Below are 17,083 nucleotides of genomic sequence, written 5' to 3'. Positions count from 1 at the left end.
AAAAAAGGTTTTTCCAAGAATGCACTATTTATTCCCAGTTCTGCAGTGGTGTAAAACATCAAACTTTTTCCTCCATTCCATCTCCTCCCTACAAACTAGAACAATCCTGCTCCCACCACCTCTCAATCAAGGGATGTTGGAGGAAATAGAACTGAGTTTGTTCTAAATCCCTCCTAACTCTGGCTGTGCAGCAAGGCTGCTCTTCTCCTGAAATCTCACCCTGGACCTGCAAGACCTTTCCTGAACTGTGGACAAAATCGGGAACAAGCTCCGAAAAGTGCAGAGTGAATAGATCGGCATTTTCTACCCATGGGGATTTTGCATCCATGTGTGGAAATGTGTATATTAATGTGCGTTTGTATGTATACATGTAAAATATAAAATATGTATATATGAATGCATCCATGCAGTTGTATTTAAGGAAACTACAGAAGAATGATAGAGCTGGGCACGTGCTGGCAGTATGATGCAACCCAAATCTTTCTTATGCTGTAGGACAATCAAGACTTTTTCTCTGAAATGAACGCAAAAAAGGGGCCAAAACAGCTGGAAAAAGAGGGTGATGCATATGAGAAACTGCCTCTTCTCTGGCTCGTGCATAACAGAGAGTGTGTGTGTGTTTGTGAGCTGCAGATGAGTCAAAGTCTGAGGGCTGCCTTGTGTCAGGCATTGACTGTGCCAATGACAGCAGTTCCCGACAACCTTTAATAACAGCAATTTTAGACCCTGGAGTGGTAGGGGGGCAGGTGAGGGGGAAGACGAGTGTTTCTCCTGCAGGCTGGTGCACAAATCATCCTGCATCCTCGCCAAAATGAGTTCAATGCACCCGCTGGCGGCTCCATAATTGCAGCCCACGTTGTGACGTGTTATTCTAAGAGGTAACAGAGGGCGCAGCCGGGAGAACAACTTTACATACACGGGAGTAAAGGGGGGTTCCATCACCAGGAAGACACTGAGGACATGCTGGGGTTAGGAAGGGGTGGATCAGGTGGCGGTTTGGGGGGACTCATCCCTACCACACTTCCCAGGACAGCACAAGGTACCTCTGTGGGGTCGCGCTGTGAACATCCAGATTTATACTGGGAAGCAACCAGGAGACAAGGAGTTATCACTATTTCCATGCAGAACAGCTTAAACAGAGACAAATATGTGCAGAGCAGGAGGTTACAACAAGACACAAGCCCCACTGTTCTCCTGCACCTTGGCTCCCTAGTGTGAAGGTGGGAAATAATATCAGGTCTCATGGATGCTGGAAAGCTCAGACTTGTGAAGATGCTAAAAATCTTCAGCTTTGGGAAGAGCTTCAGAGTGCATCATGTTCTGATTATTTACTTCTCCAAGGTAAGGAGAGACTTACTTCACACACCACCTCCTGGAAAGGCGGAAAAATCAGACGTGTCAAATAAGTAGGAAATGAAAATTGACTTGATAGCTCCTTCCCCTTCCTAATGGGTAATACTCATGTAATTATGCCTGCTTGCCTTTTCTTTTTTCTGCTTTCTTTAAGACATTATGCAGAGAGAAATTTGTCCTAAAAGTTGTTACTTTCACTCGGAGGCATCCCGTTGAGCTGCTTGCCATGCTAACACAGGCAAGAGCAGCGACTCCATTATAAGGGAGGGAAAAAAAAGCTCCTGAATGGCTCTGATAGGTGTTGGTTTTAGCATCCGGATCCTGCTGCATGTGGTTTGTCTCTCTCCCCTCCCTTCTCCATCAGTCAGAGGGATGCAGCTCCAAGGATGTCCCACATCTCCTGCTCTCTGTGGACCAAGGCAAGAAGCCCTTGGCCTCTTGGAGCCATCCAGGCAGAGAAAGCCAGAGGTTACAAAGATGCTCTGAGTCCAGCAGCCAAAACGACTCTGTTCCCAGTGGGAATTTGGGCAGAAACCTGAGACTTCAAGGTCTCACGGCTGGTGGGATCCAAGGGGACAACTCACACCAGTGCCAAGTCCATGCCACCCCTTAGGTGACTTCTCTCCAAATGAGTGTCACAACCCAGTACCCAAGCAGCTGGCTGCAGCTTGGGGTGGAGAAAAAGGGGTGCACAGAAGCCAAACATGACCCCTCCAGGCCCACAGCAACATGAGCGACCCTACCAAAACGTAGTAAGCTTTCATTTGCCACAGCCAGCTTCTCTCCTTTAGGGAAGGTCCCATTTAGTGCTTCATTGCAGGAGAAGCAGGACATGCAGGAGCAACTCCCAACTATCGATACCACAGAGGTGGGCTGGATGCGACCCCATGCTAACGACTGAACACTGCACCTGTGGGATGGATTGCAGGGGTTTCTGGCAGAGCAAAGGGTGAGAATTCAGCCCTCCAGACCCTCACAGTGGACCCCCCATCTTCCCCTGCACCTCCAACCTACACTTCCCAGAAAGGTCCCCCCCAGCCTTGCTCTTGCACCCTGGGTGTGTTTTTTTCTCTTCTCCACAGGGAGCACGGCTTCCAAGAAGGCAAACACAAAGCCCAAAGGGATTGACTTCAAGCAAAGAAACAGGCTCTGCAGAGGAAGGTGTTTTATTCCTGCTCGAGGGGGAGCTTTAAAGAGCCTCCTTTTGTTTCCTCAAAGGCTGGGAAAGATGTTTCCCAGTCTCAGCCTGGCAGGCTGGGGAAGGTGGAGACCAGGGGGAATTCAGGGAGCGTCAAGGGCCGCACTCAGCAAGCAACAGCAGAGATTTCCCCACACCTGAGTGCCTCCACACCCAGCATCCTGCATTGGTCCAGCCATTGCTGCATCCCTCCCACCCCACAGGTGCTCATCCCCCCAGGGGAACATCTGCAGCAGCTGCATGAAGAGCCCAGTCCTGCACCTGCAGCAACCGTGCAAGGGGGGCTGAGCATCCCCCCTGCAGCTACACCCACCATCCCTGAAACTTCACCTCTGAGTTGTTAATTCTGCATGAAAAAAGCTGTGTTGTTGCTTTTTTTTGTTTTTCTTTCCCACCAGACATTATCCAGGGGATCTTTTAGAGCCGGGAAGGGAAGAAGGATGAACAGCACAGCTAATCCCTGTTGCAAGCAAAGCCGAGCCCTACACCTCCAGGCTACATTGCACCTGTCCCAGGCAGAGAGGGAAAGCAGCTCCGCTCCTCCCATTGCCTCCAGACACCCCTCCCAGTGCCCCCAGACACCCCTCCTGGCCCCACTGAGCCCTTCCTTACCACAGGGGCTGCAGCATCCTCAGGGCTGATGGGGTGTGAAGGGCAGCAGAATGGAGTTTTCCTTGCAGAGCCACCTCTGTGGTGCTGCCAGCTTTGGGGGGGGAAGCCGTGACCCTGGTGCCTGCAGGCAGGGGACCCAGGTGTTGCATCCCTGCTGTACCTCCCAGCTGTTCATTTCAAAAACAGATGGGAGTGTCTGGAGAGTTGTATACATGGGGGTCCTTGCAGGACTCCCTACAGTAACCCAGCCAGAGCATTGCTCAGCACCCAGCTTATACCAGGGTCAGTTTTGGGCCCCTCACGCCAAGAAAGGCCTTGAGGTGCTGGAGCAAGTTGAGAGAAGGGAATGGAGCTGTGGAAGGGGCTGGAGCACAAGTGTAGTGGGAGCAGCTGAGGGACCTGGGGGGTTCAGCTGCAGAACAGGAGCTGAGGGGAGACCTTCTGATCTCTGAACTGCCTGAAAGGAGCTTGGAGCCAGGGGGGTCGGGCTCTGCTCCCCAGGAACAAGCGCCAGGAGCAGAGGAAACGGCCTCAAGTTGCACCAGGGGTGGTTTAAATTGGATATTAGAAAAAATTTCTTCCTAGAAAGGAATGTGGGGCATTGGAACAGGCTGCCCAGGGTAGTGGTGGAGTCACCATCCCTGGAGGGGTTTGAAAGATGCACAGATGAGATTATTAGGGACATGGTTTAGTGCCAGAGTTAGGTTAATGGTTGGACTTAGCAATCTTGAGGGTCTCTTCCAACCAAAATGATTCTATAATTCTATAAAAAATAGCTGCTCCTACCCCTGGCATCCACTCCTGGGGGCAAGAGGAGCCTCCAAAACAGGCTTTATCCCACCCACAGCAGATGGAAAGGGATTGCTGGGAAAGGCAGAGCGGTATCCTCAGCACTGCTTGTTCTGCTCGGCATCTTGTGTGCTGCAGCCAGCCCTGGGGGTCCCCCCAGACCCCCTGTCTGGGTCCTCAGCTCCAGGGGGGCTCAGGCTGAGCAGGAGCCCAGGACTGGAGCATCCGAGGAGCTTTCCTGTCTCCCAGCGCGGAGGGATGGGTTTGCAGAGAGGGCGAGACTTGAGCAAACAACAAGGAGCAGGGCATGCAAAGAGATAAGAGAAGGTATTTACCAGGCAATCACTACAAGGTCCTGTGAATATAGTATTTGTGATGGATGAATAGACATATTATTACAGAACTTAATGCAAACCCTTTGCACCGAATGGTGACATGCGATTACTAGTTTGGAAATAACTAAGCTCATTATAATGAAACGCTTCACTCAAAATCCCCCTCCAAAAGGATGGATCTGACGAAGGAAGGAACCTGTGACGGGAACATACTGGGGGGATTTGTTTAACCAGATCAGCCCGCTGGGCCAGCACAGCATGGTCTCCTGCCTCCAGCATGGCTAAAGCCCAGCTCAGCGGGAAGCAAAACCCACCAGCCTGTGTGGACGGGGTGGGCAGTACCCCACACCCAGCATCGGGCTCTTCCTGGCACGACCCCACATTTAAGAGATGAAAAGAAGCACCTTTCAATAATAAATAATAATGCTAACTATGTGTTTCTATAGCAACTCATCACCATAGCAGCTAAAGCACAGGAGGAAAACTCAGAGCTGATCCTGCCGTCTTCAGGGTGAGGAGGCAATTGCCCTCCAGGAGGTGGCTTCGGTGATGGCAGAGCTGGGACTTAAATCAACAAGTCACCTTCCAGGTTGTCCCCAAACACTGCTCACCACCCAGGGGAGGTGTCTTTTGGGGTGGCTGGATGATCTGAAGAGATGAAACCTGGGGTCTGAGGGGTGATGGGGACATGCAGCCCCAAACCAGGCATCAATGTCATCGTGACCCTCCAAAAGAGTCCTGGGGCTCTAGGGCGGCTGGAAGGAAAGAACACTCTGGCAGGGGACAACCCACCCCATCCAGCCCAGAGGACACCACAAAGAGGAGAATACAAAGGGTGACACACAATCAAAAAGAAGAAATATCTAAAATTAGCTGTGCAAATACCACCCCCCACACACATACGCGTCTCACGGTAACACCTTCAAAACCTCCACATGGCTCCAGAAATCCTCCAGAAATTTGCACCAAAACCCTGATAAATAAAAGGGCTTTCTCAGAACAGCCCAGAAGCTCGCTTTGTTTAAGCTAGCAAGTCAAGCAGATACACCCATCCTAATTAGGGTGTGAAGTTTGGAGTACTTTTTTTCCCCTAAATTACCCATTAAAATCCAAGCAAAAGCCTTTGATCAGCTCCACAACTGGCATGATCATATTCCACACTCAGCTCCTCTCTCTGCTCCCTGTTGTGTCGGTGGTGACAGAGCCTTTTCCCCCAAAGCAGAACAACCTCCTGTCCCTCATCACCTCTGAGAGCTGGTGACACCACCCTGGGTTGGGACAGTGGCCGCTAGTGACCATCAGCCACGTATATGATGCTATTCCTCAGGCTGGTGTGTTCCCAACCAGAACCACCCTGGTTTTATCATCTCACTTACGAAAAGTGAAGTCATTTTTAAAGATCATTAGAGCAAAACGACTATTAGATGATGGCTAAAGGGACAGTCACTTCTACAAGACCACCCTCATTTGGTAGATGAGGAAACAAGAAGCCAAGGGACTTGCTCAGGGCCATGGGGCAACTCTCCAGAAAATCAAAATCTCCCTTTGGCAGCCCAGAATAAGTTTCCCTAAAGTAAAATAAAGCTGTGTTGCACACCAAGCACTTGCTATTCCATCAATAGGCAATTGTAACAGGATACACCTCCTTAGTCTCTAAATGAGTTTTCTTTCCAGCACTACATTATAGACAAATCCTCAGCCACAAAAAAACATAAATAAATCCCTTTTCAGAATCAAATATGCTCTAACTAAGTCAAACAGGGCCACAGCAAATCTGCAAAGCTCTTCCTAACTTCCCAGCACAACCATCTTCCCTTCAGGGAGGGGAGAAAAAAAGGCAAAAAGGGAAGAAAGAACATTTAACAGAAGAAATGAAGTGGCAATTTCCCAGTTCAGCTGGGGATCAATACATGGGCTCCTCGCGGTTTCTGTTTCAAAGGGGCTGAGCTCTCGCCACCGAAGCCCAGACTGACACAACGCCAGTGCTTGACTTATGAGTACTTCATCTCGGCAAGATATTTTTAATTTAAATCTTGCTGCAGTTGAGTACGAAGCCATCCAGGCTTTGATTTACTGCTAATTCGTCTCTCCGACTCCTATAACTCTAAACTCAAGTCACCAAACAGTTTAACGCCGAGACACTCAGCAGCGAGACTCTTTGTGAATGAGCATCGGGGAGCTGCTGGTGGCAAGTGCATGTTCCTCACTTCAGAAAAAACAACAAGTATATAAATATTAACCATCTACATGCTGTCCTCAAGTCCAGCATCACTTCACAATTTCAAAGGAAAACAACACTGGGATTAAACAACCCTCCACCACCCTCACCTTTCCTCCTCCATGTAGCGTTTTATGCTCGTTTTATGCAGGTCAGGGTGGCTCATTTTGCAAATATTTACATGCATTTGGTGCAATGTTGGCTGCAAAGGTTCACCAAGCGTCAAGATTTATTTCTCTGGCCCTTGCATGAGCTCAGAGGAGGGAGAAGAGTGTGAGTATATATCATGCAAATGCCTGCAATGGAAAGCTATCCCATATTATCTGCATCAGAGCCACACATTTGTCCTGTCAGAAGGACAAGGGAAATTCAAGTGCCATTCAGGTCCCATAAATTTATTGCCAATGGCTTGGTGGGAAAGCCCTGGCAGAACACTCATGTATGGATAATATAGCTGGAAGGAAACTCGAAGATTGGGCATGAAAGGTGAGAGAGATGGTGATGCAAGGTCTCCCTTCTGGGTCACCAGTACAAATCCAGCCATGCTCAGGAGCAGTTTTATATTTATTCCTATGCAAGAGAAACCTGTGAATCTCAGCCTCTTCACTTTTGGGTCTGAATTTCTGGTTCATGGCATGCAGTGTTTAAAAAGCATTGGGAAGCCTTCTCGGTAGCAAAGACTGGAGTAAAAGCAAGGCTCAGAGTCTGCAAATGACCCCTCTTTTTTCTGGTGAACCCCCCCACACACACACTATAAGGTCAAAGCCACCTGCTGATAGGCAGCATAGTGGGGATGGAGGTTTCAATCCAATCACTGCTCCCACTCAGATCTTCAGGCTCTCCTCTATCCCTGAGAACTTGGTATCTTCTACAAACGTGAGTATTTGAGGTAGAAACAGCTCAGAACATTATATTCCAGCAAAGAGTTGGCTTCCTCAATGGCTCCAGGAATCACACCTGAAGAGCGCGTGTCCCCAGGAAAGGTTCACCTTAGATCGAGCGCTGAGCTGCACGGATTAGAGGTGTCTAAAATGAAATGACCATTGGGTTTCCGAACAAGAGAGTGCCCGTTCAAAGCCTTCAAAGCATCTCTAAGGTTTTATTTTGCAAAGAGAAGGGTCTCAGGATGGATGCCACGCTACCCTGGCTCCCATTGCAGGGGATGCAGGGACCTCTGACCTGGGCGGATGCTCAGCACCTTAGGAGATGCACCCAAGCAAGGATGAGGCAAACTTAGCAGAGCAAATATAGGAGTGAAGAACAAAGAAATCCAAACACTTTCAGTGGGATAAGTAAAGAAAAAAAAAAACAATGCCAATTCCAGAAAATCGCCACACAAACTGTCAGTATCGCAACACACCTGATTTTTGCAATGGTCTCTTCATCCCCTAAGGTGATTAAAAGCATCTTGTAGCCAATTTTAAAGACATAGGGACTGTGGTTCATGAAAGCACAGCTGCCCCCTGGCCAATGTACTAACCCAAGATGATATTTTCTTATTTTAAAGCACCCATCTGTCATTTTAACTGGAAAAAAATTCAATCTTGAAAGGGTCCTGTCCTGACCAAATGCTGTTCTTGGCTGTTGAAGCACAGGCTCAAGGGCAGGGGATCGCTCACTGCTCTCATCTCCAAGTGCCACTTGGGGTTCAATTTGTACTTCATGGATTCCCATCAATAAATGCAGACTGAGCCTTTTGCCTCTCCGTGCCTCAGTTTCCCAAGCTGCATCAAATGAATGAGAATACTTCATCACTGTTTTAAAACACTTCAGAGTCTGTTTTTTTTGTTGAGTTCTTTTTCCTTGGTGCAGGCTCCTTGAGAGCTCAAACATAAGGGATACAAAGTGCTTTTCACCCAAAGACAGTCCTGCAGGGTAGCACGCTCATCACTGATATCCCACAGTAAGTCAATGGGTTGCCCAGACTCTCTGCACAGACGGGAAGTCTCGTTGCCTTGGGCGCCTGGAGCGATCGGTGTCCATTAACTGAGTCTTCCAAGCGAGAAAGAAGGAGTAAGAAAGAGCCCTCTGAAGCTTTTCGACACACTGGTGGGGATCAGAAAGGGCTTTTTATTTGAGCATGAAGCGGTTTGAGGGCTTTGCTATGGGAAATAGTCATAATCCAAACTGCACCTCTAGCTGGGGAGGGGGATTCATGGGCAGGACATGAGACTTTCGAGTCCCAGCACTGCGGCTGCAAAGGGGTAACGTTGGGTCTCAGCCTCAGAGATGTGGGACCTCACTTTAAGGGAGTATTGTGAATAATAAATCAAGAAAAGCCAAGTGACTCCCAGGACAACACACCATTCTGCTTGAAAACACCTGTAGGCAACGCCAAGCCACAAACTTTGACACCGCTAACTCCAAAACTCAGAAGCTCTACCTCTAACACCCTCCCCATATAAGATCCCAACGCGAAGCACGAGCCCACCATCATTCTCAGATTTTTAGGAAGCTTTTCAGAGTTCCTTTCCAAATAGTGAATTAATTCCCACACCATATTAACCCTCAGCGCACCCAAGTATCGTAAGACCTTGCAAGGCTTTTCACCCTGGGGCGTGCGGGCGCGCAAATCAAACCCCGGCACTCCGGGAAGGTGGTAGGTTTTACTGCAACCTCTCAACATCGAGGAAATTGGGAGGCAGAGACAAAGCAACTCAGTAAAAGGAAAATGTTGCAACACAAAAGAGGCTCCAGCATCACTCCTCCCCTTTCCCATCGTGCAAAAACAGAGGATTCCACACAAAACTGACTCCGGCAACCCACTGCCCCCCAGGATCTGGCTGCCAAAGAGGGTTTCTGCCTCCTCGGCGGCGGATTTCAGCCGCTGTCACGCCGGTGCTGAGCCTTTTGCTTTGCCACATCTCCAGGCTGTCTAGCGCCAAGCTCTGCTGTGGGTGCAGAGAAGGGATGCTGGCAGGTGAATGCACAAGGAAAGGCTCGAATATTTCCTCTCCCTGTGGAGAAGTTCAGCATCTCTCTTAGGATTTGCAACAGTGCGCATCCCTCCGCTAGCCAGGTGCCGGATTGCAGGCTGAACAGATTTAACACCAGTCTTCAGCGCCTACAAGGCAGTTACGATCATCAAGCAAAAAGCTTCCCAACAGCACCGTGATTGATCATCAGCCTGTATTTTAAAACACCGTCTTGGACATAAACAACACTTAGACCATGCGGCTGTCATTTATTTTGCATCTTATTGATATCGCCGAGCACCACATATTTAGGATGGGACAGAAAGGAAAAAGCCTCGGACTGGTGCTTTAGGAAAGGAAGACACCCCCATGGAGGACGGGTTTGGGTAGAGGAGGGAAGAAAATCCCACGCTTTCGTGATGGGGCTGGGGTTGCATATTTAGACCTGGCTGCACACAGAAAGCAGACGCACATCTGTTGCACTGCTTGAAGCCCGGCTCTGGTGAAGGGTCCCACACACAAACAGACAAACACACACTACCCGAAGCAATTAAACCACAAGCAAAATGCTGCTTTCGTCCCCAAGACCTTAAGACAGTGGCTTAGCCAGGGGGAGGAAGCACCTAATCTCACACTGGGAGGCACACGCTGTAATTAAAATCACAGAGACGGCGAAGGCAAAGCAACCCCATGCTCCACTGGTCCTACCCGCTCTCAGATTTAACCGGCTTCTATAAACAAGACCCGGGTGAAACAGAGGACAGATAAAGAAAATAAGTTAGCACGCTTTACACCTTCCAAAATATTTGTGCAAGGCTGGTGCACGCTCAAGATAAGTCCCTAGAAGGCTGCGAGCGGTTGCATCGGCTGTAAAGATCCCCTGACACCGTCATTGTTCCCCTGGAATATGAGCATCCCCCAGCACTCCGGGGATCCCTGTCCAAACCTCCCCTCTCTGCACAGCTCACCCCCGCGACCTGGGAAGCTTCAAAGCCTTTTTACTATCCCCAAAACCTCGCATCCCGGTGACGGAGGGAAGCCATGAAAAATCAGGTGCGTTTCCAGCAAGCGCTCTGGTGCGGCTGCTCCGCAGCAGGGCTGGGAAGCAAAGCGGAGCGGACGCGGGATGGAAGTTTTGTGGAAGAGGAGCCCGGCCACACGCTTTCCACCTGGTACCTTCCATGAAAGCGAGTCCTGCAGGTCCTACACCATGATGCAGCGCAGCAAATGTTTCATCCCTTCCCAGTACAGGGAGCAGATGGGGCCCCAGGAGGAGTGTTTCCCCTGGGCTGGGTATGCAGCAGCCACACGCAGCCGCTACAAACCCAAGCAACACTTAGCCCTGCTGGGGCTGAGCAAGTGGGTTTGTTTATCTGGGAGGAACTCATCTGCTGCCGGAGTATTATATTTCCACCAAAACCATGTGCGGCTCGGTGTTTAGATCACTTCTCCCTGTCTACATAATTTAAGGGCATATGTCTGATAAATGAAGAGCATCAATACTCAGGTTTCGGTTGCAGCGCACACATGCACGGAAGGAGGGAGGTTGATCAGAGCTGACTCTGCGGCCAGGATTTGGGCAGTCAAACTCTCCGGCACCTTGCAGGAAAGGGAAAGACAGGGAGGTTTCCCCTTCCCTCCTAGGTGTTCCCCGCCCGGGGTGGCCCCTGTCCCCATCCATCGGTCACCCGGGAGGCACTGAGCCTCCCCGGGAAAAGGGCTCTCCCTCCAACCCCATCCAGCTGCAACCTCATGGGAAGCAGGAAAAGTTTGCAAATGCCTCCAGCCCCTCACCTGGGGAAGGGTCTGGGGCAACGGGAGCGGGGGGGGGAAATACCCCCCGAGGGGAGGAAAATCCGCAGCCGGGAATGGCAGGGGGTGGTTAAGAACAGGCTGCGACGCTGGAGTCGCCACCTCGGGGAGAAAAGTTGAGCCTTGTGCATGGGGAAAAAGCCACCGAGGACCCAGGGTGGGGGGGTGGACACCGGGCACCGCATCCCCTCCGTGCTGGGCATGTGGAGGAGGGGAGGGAATGCCGGAGGTCCCCGCTGCGAACCCCTCCAGCATCCTCCCAAGGCAGCCCGGGAGGGGCGGAGGGGCCGTGCCCGGCCACCCTCGGCTCAGCCCGCTGCCCGCGGGGGTCCTTGCCCGCCAGCCCCGACCCCCTCCCCACCACCCGGGGTGGGGAGAAGCGGCGTGGGGGGGGCACCTCTCATGCTGTGTGTGTGTGTCCCCCTCCCCTCCACTCCCGCCAGGTGTGCAGGGCAGGTACGGCTGCAGCCCCGCCGGCCCTCCCGGGACATCCTCCGGGGCATCCTCCGGGGCATCCTCCCGCCAGCCCCCGCTGCCCGGGCGGGGCGGGGGGGGGATCCTTACCTGGGAAGGCTCCTCGCTTGCTTTGGGTGGGTTTTGGTATATATGTATATATAGTATTTTTCTCCTCTCCTTTCCCCCTACTTCAGTCTTCAGAGCAGGCGCCGCATTGACACTGCAGATGGTCTCTGTGTGTGTGTGTGTGCGTGTGTGTGTGTCTCTCTCTCCAATCCCAAATACTCCACGGAGGCGGAACACGGAGCCCCTCTCTCTGCACTGGGCAAACCGTGTCTGGCTCGCCCAGAGCGGCGGGGGGGGGGGAAAGCGGGGGGGGGGGGGGGGGGGGGCGGAGGGGGGGGAAACGCAGCTCCAGTTTTCACTCCCCCCCCCAATCACCCTTTCCCTCCCTCTCCCAGCCCTTCCCCCCCCCTCCCCCCCCGCCTCTAAATCAGAAAGAGCAGGGGGAAGATACAGGCAGGCGAGCTGCAGGCGGGGTGCAGGCAGGGGATGCTCTACGCGGCCATGCCCGGTTCCGCGCACGGTTCCGCGCCCGGTTCCGCGGCCGCTGCGCCGCTGCCCGCCCGCCGGGGAGGGCTCGCACTGCGGCTGTCTCGCCAGCCCTTCCTCCCCAGCCCTTCCTCTCTCCAATGGTGGCTGAAGAGCGGGGCTTCGACACCCAGGCTCTTTTACAAATACACACACAGACACACACACACCCCCCTCTTTCCAAAAAAATAATAACAAAAAAAGCGCGAAGAAGCCGGAGAGGTGTGGAAGTGCGGTAGCAACGCGAGCACAGCACGGCAGGGAGGGACAATACTACTACTAATAATACAAAAATAAAACTATTATAAAAATCCCTCTCTGTTCTTTTTATCTTTCTTCTTCTTCTTTTTTTTTTTTTTGTTGTTTTTGTTGTTTTTTTTTTTTTTGCAGAGTACCCAGTCGCTCCTCCTTTCACCAGCCCACCCACCTCTGGGAGAGGGGCGATGGCTGTGTCTGGACTGGGACCTCCGCAAGCCGCTTTTCGTCGTCCCAAAGTTTGCAAAGGATGGGGATGGGGACGGAGATGGGGATGGGGACGGAGATGGGGATGGGGACGGAGCCGCCGCCTCCGAGCGCGCCCGGGGCTGCGAGCGCCGCCGCAGCCGCTCTCCCACGGCTGCAACTCCGGCTGCTGCCTTGATTTCTCCTCCGGGTGCCTTCCCTCTCTACTCACTACTGACACCTAGGATCTCCAGCCTGATTGGGCTAATTGGGAAATGTCGCTGCCCCCACCTCCTAAAAAAAAAATAAAAAATAAGAAAATCGAGGAATCGAACGCATCTTGCCGGCTCCCTCCATCGCCTCCCCAGGAAAACCCTTCCCGACATCGCAGCTCTAGCTGGCATCTGCCTCCCTTTTCCCTCTCCAGCGTGTGCCCCACTGCTCTCCTCCGGCTGGGACAAAACGAGGAGGGGAGCAGATCAGAGAGGGCATGGGGAGGCTCGGAGGAAGATCAATCTCTCAGCTTGGGTGAGCAGTAATCCTAGAGAGCGGCTGCAAGCTGCTCTACTCTCTGGGTCTTCATTTAATTCCTGGCAGCCGTAGGAATAATAGTATTTTTTATTTTTTTAAAAAAGCTATTAGTGCTTACGGCCTGAGTTTTGTGTCCGGCAGGTTGCCGGCCTGACTGGCCGGGTTGCCCCAAGGAGCAGACACTGCTGTGTAAGTTGGTTCTCCCCATGCAGAGACCTGAACTCTGCAGATAATATCTGGGCTCTGTCGGAGCGGCGAGCAGAGCAGGCAGCAGATGGTGGGAAGGAACAAGCGATGCTCTCGGGGTGTCCATAGCCGCACGTAGCAACAGGGCTGCTCCCCTGTAGAGATGGGGGAGCCCTGATGCCACGGGGATGGGCGCCTCATAGACATATGGGGAAGCAACTGGGGAGACCTCCTCTGCTTCCAGGGGTGTTGGCCATCCTCACATCAGGGCAGAGAGGGGAAAACCCTGGGGGTGATCCTGCAGCTTCTCCCTACCCCACACAAGATGAAGGCATCCAGCAGGGATGCAGACAGAGGCTGGTAACGGGGGTCCCACCTCTCAAAATGAGCAATAGCCACAATCACAGGCAGGGATTTCCTCTCGAGAGGGATGTTGTACAGCACCAAGCACAGCAGGACTCCCCCTCCTCCCCACAGCCTCTACCATTCACAGAAAAAAAAAACAGGCTTAATCCCAAGCTTTGTATTTTTAATTATCTTAAATTTATGCCACAAAACACAGGGGCCGGGGGCTGCCTATTTGCATCCTTCAAGATATTTATTTTTCAACAATATCATGTTTTCCTTAAAACAAGTTTTATCTCCTCGGCGCGTGCCTGTGTGCACGTGTGTGTTTTGCCTGAGCTCTGGTTTACATTTCCTGATGGATGGATGGGGATTCGGAGCCCTTTCTTAAGGTGGTGCATAAAATGTATTTATTATTCTTTATCTCCTGCCTCTTGCAAGGAGTCATTTGTTTTCATTCAGAGAAATGAATACTATGCGAAGCCTGAAGAGTAATAACACAGCAAAATGACAACGGAAGAGCGAGACGGAAATCTGAGAGATACAATGGCAGGTTAGTAACCTCTAAAGATCACTGCTGTTGTGAGCAGTACTGTATTATTTAATGTCCAGTCTGGCTTGCAGCTCCATTTAATAAAATATATGAAAATCTCTGGGAAATTTGGTCTTGCATTTAAAACTAGACTGTTCTGCTAAAAAGGGATAATCTGGATACGCCGAGATTACTTCCCTCTATCTGGCAGGGAGGAAGAAATTAATCCGAATTCCTTCTGCTTCTTAAGACAATGGCGTGAGTCAATATACCCCCGCACTGTTTGGGTTCATAAAGGAGTCAGTGACAAATGAGACTTTATTTATAGGCCTTTTCGTGAACTAGGCAGCGGGGGTGGAAAAGGGTTAGGGCTGAAAAACCCAAGTGACCTCCCCTGACCTGTGAATAGCTGCAGTAAAAGGGCCCAAGGACAAGGAGGGCCCTGGCTCACCCTGTTGTCATCAAGTGGATATTTTGCCCCCAGCTGCGGTGACAGCAGAGATCACGGGTCACTCTGGAGAGGTGCTGGGCACCCCCACTGCTCCACCCCCAGGGGAAAACCAACCGAGGCTCAGCACCAAACAGCACCAAAGCTGCTCTCAGCATCATCTGGGAAGAGGCAAAAGCACGTTGGTTACATCCAACCAACCTCCAGCGCCTGATTTCTGCCCCAAAACACCCGCTTTGGTCCCCATTGCTTACAAAGTCCTGGATGCTGACAGCACAGACGACCTTTCATTTAATTTAATTTCATTTCATGCCTTGTTATCTGAGCTACACACAGGAATCACTTCCAACAACACCTAGAGAACAGAAAACACCTATTTTTTTCCAAGAGTGCTTTAAGACTCAATGATCCCCAGTGACAAAACAAGGGAGACAATTAAACAAACGAACACACGAAAGCTCTAAGAACTTAGGCGGCCTTTTTTTCTTCTATTTCCCCCGCCATTTTACAAGTTTTGTTAAACCAACCTGGTATTTAAGTTGCTTAAAAGCCAGAGCTGCTTGTTAACAGCTCCGGGCTTGTGCCGAGCGCCGGCACCGCTCAAAACCAACATCGCAGCGCCACCTGCAGCGACCGCGCTTGGTGGCAGCTCTGGAAACCCCGAAAACCGGGGGAAATCTCAAAAACAAAAGCCCGAGGACAGGGCTGCCAGCTTATGAGTTTGCTCCTCCAGGTGTCTTTTTCATCCTCTTCTGCCCTCCAGTCTTTCGGGTGTTGAAGGTTTAAACAATTTGCCCTGCTCTGCTGAGAACTGCAAGAAAATTGGTGTCTCCTGGGTAGCTGTCACCGTCCCCGCCGCTGACAAAGGATGTCTTTATCATGCTTTTGGAGGGTGGAAAAAATCATTGCGAGCTGTTTTAAAGCTGGTCTGGCGATTTGCATTGTCAATCCTGACACCCCGGAGGGGGACGGGACAAGTTCTGCCCCCAAAGACAGTTTTCGATTTGGGTGCTGGTTGACAGGGTTGTTATGCTATTGGGATTTTGACAATTTTATCAGCTTCAGGAAAGGTCGTGCTGATAGAAAATGAGACAAAAGTGCTACAAAAATACCTGCAAGAGAAGAAGTTGTTTGCAGAGAAGAGCGGGACTGTGTCATTTAGTCACCAGCCACTGTCTTCCCCTTTGGTCAGGGTCTCCCTGCAACCAGTTTCTAATGACAGGTGAAGAAAAAGCCCTTAAGAGGATCCATCCAAACAATCTGTTGTTTTGCTTTATCCAGTATGTTTTTGGAGTCCCAAGGGTTTGCATGCTGGTTTATCTGGGAAACCCTCGGTGTCACCGCATGGAGCAGAACTGTGCAAGGTGCCCTTTCTGCTCTGTCACTGATTTGCTGCACATTTCTGGCAGCTTTGATTTCCCAGCTAGTCCTTGCATGTGTACTTTTTCCAGCAGATTTCTTAGTAGCACATTTATTAAATGATGTTTACATCCTTTATCTACAGTCTTCCCCTTCTCCTAGCTCTTCAGCAGCTGTAATGTAGTGTCAACCAGAGGTGAGGCTTGTCTTCATTTTATGTACCACTTGTTTGGATGTTTTCTGAGGGAAATAAAAATCCCCTTTTGCGTTGTCCCATGGAACAAACCCAGAAACCGGCAGGAGCCACGGACCTGAGTGTCCCCTCCCTTGACTTTATCCTTAGGGCTCCCTCCCATCAGTCCAGTCCATGTCAGCATCTGGATTCAAACATTAGGTCATCAATCCCGGTTGAGTTACACGAAGATTTCCAGAGTTATTCAGCCTAAATTTCCCATCTTTGTTGTAATTTTGGTACCTTTGCCTCCCTTCCCATTCCATCTCCTTTCTCCCCCTGCTCCAATTCATCCCTCCCTACTTTACCAGCAAGGTGCCACTGCCAGGTGGACCCTGTCCTTCCAAGCAGACCCAGGGATGAGAGAGATGCTCATTCCACATCCCCTGTCCACCCAGAGGGGATTTATGATGTACTCAGGCCGACAGCATCATCTGCACATCTTCCCAACCCAGCCGCCCTCTCCCTGTCCCAGCCTCCCCTTGCCAACCCATTCCCTGCCCTCCCCCTTGAAACTCCCTAATGAACAATTTTTCTCCTTCTCCCTTCAAATATTTGTCGACCATTATCGCCGCCGGTCACACCCAGGCTGTCATTTGTCCAAACAAAACAGAAGGGGAACGGCCACAGGAGAGGGGCAGATGGACCGAGGCAGGGTGAAACGAGAGCCAGGGGAGCAGTCAGGCCATAATGATAAGGAGAATATAAAACACAGGCTGGGGCTGTCGAA

This window comes from Nesoenas mayeri (assembly GCF_963082525.1).
Source record: "Nesoenas mayeri genome assembly, chromosome: 1".
NCBI classification, from domain to species: Eukaryota; Metazoa; Chordata; class Aves; order Columbiformes; family Columbidae; genus Nesoenas; species Nesoenas mayeri.
This window is presented reverse-complemented; position numbering follows the sequence as displayed.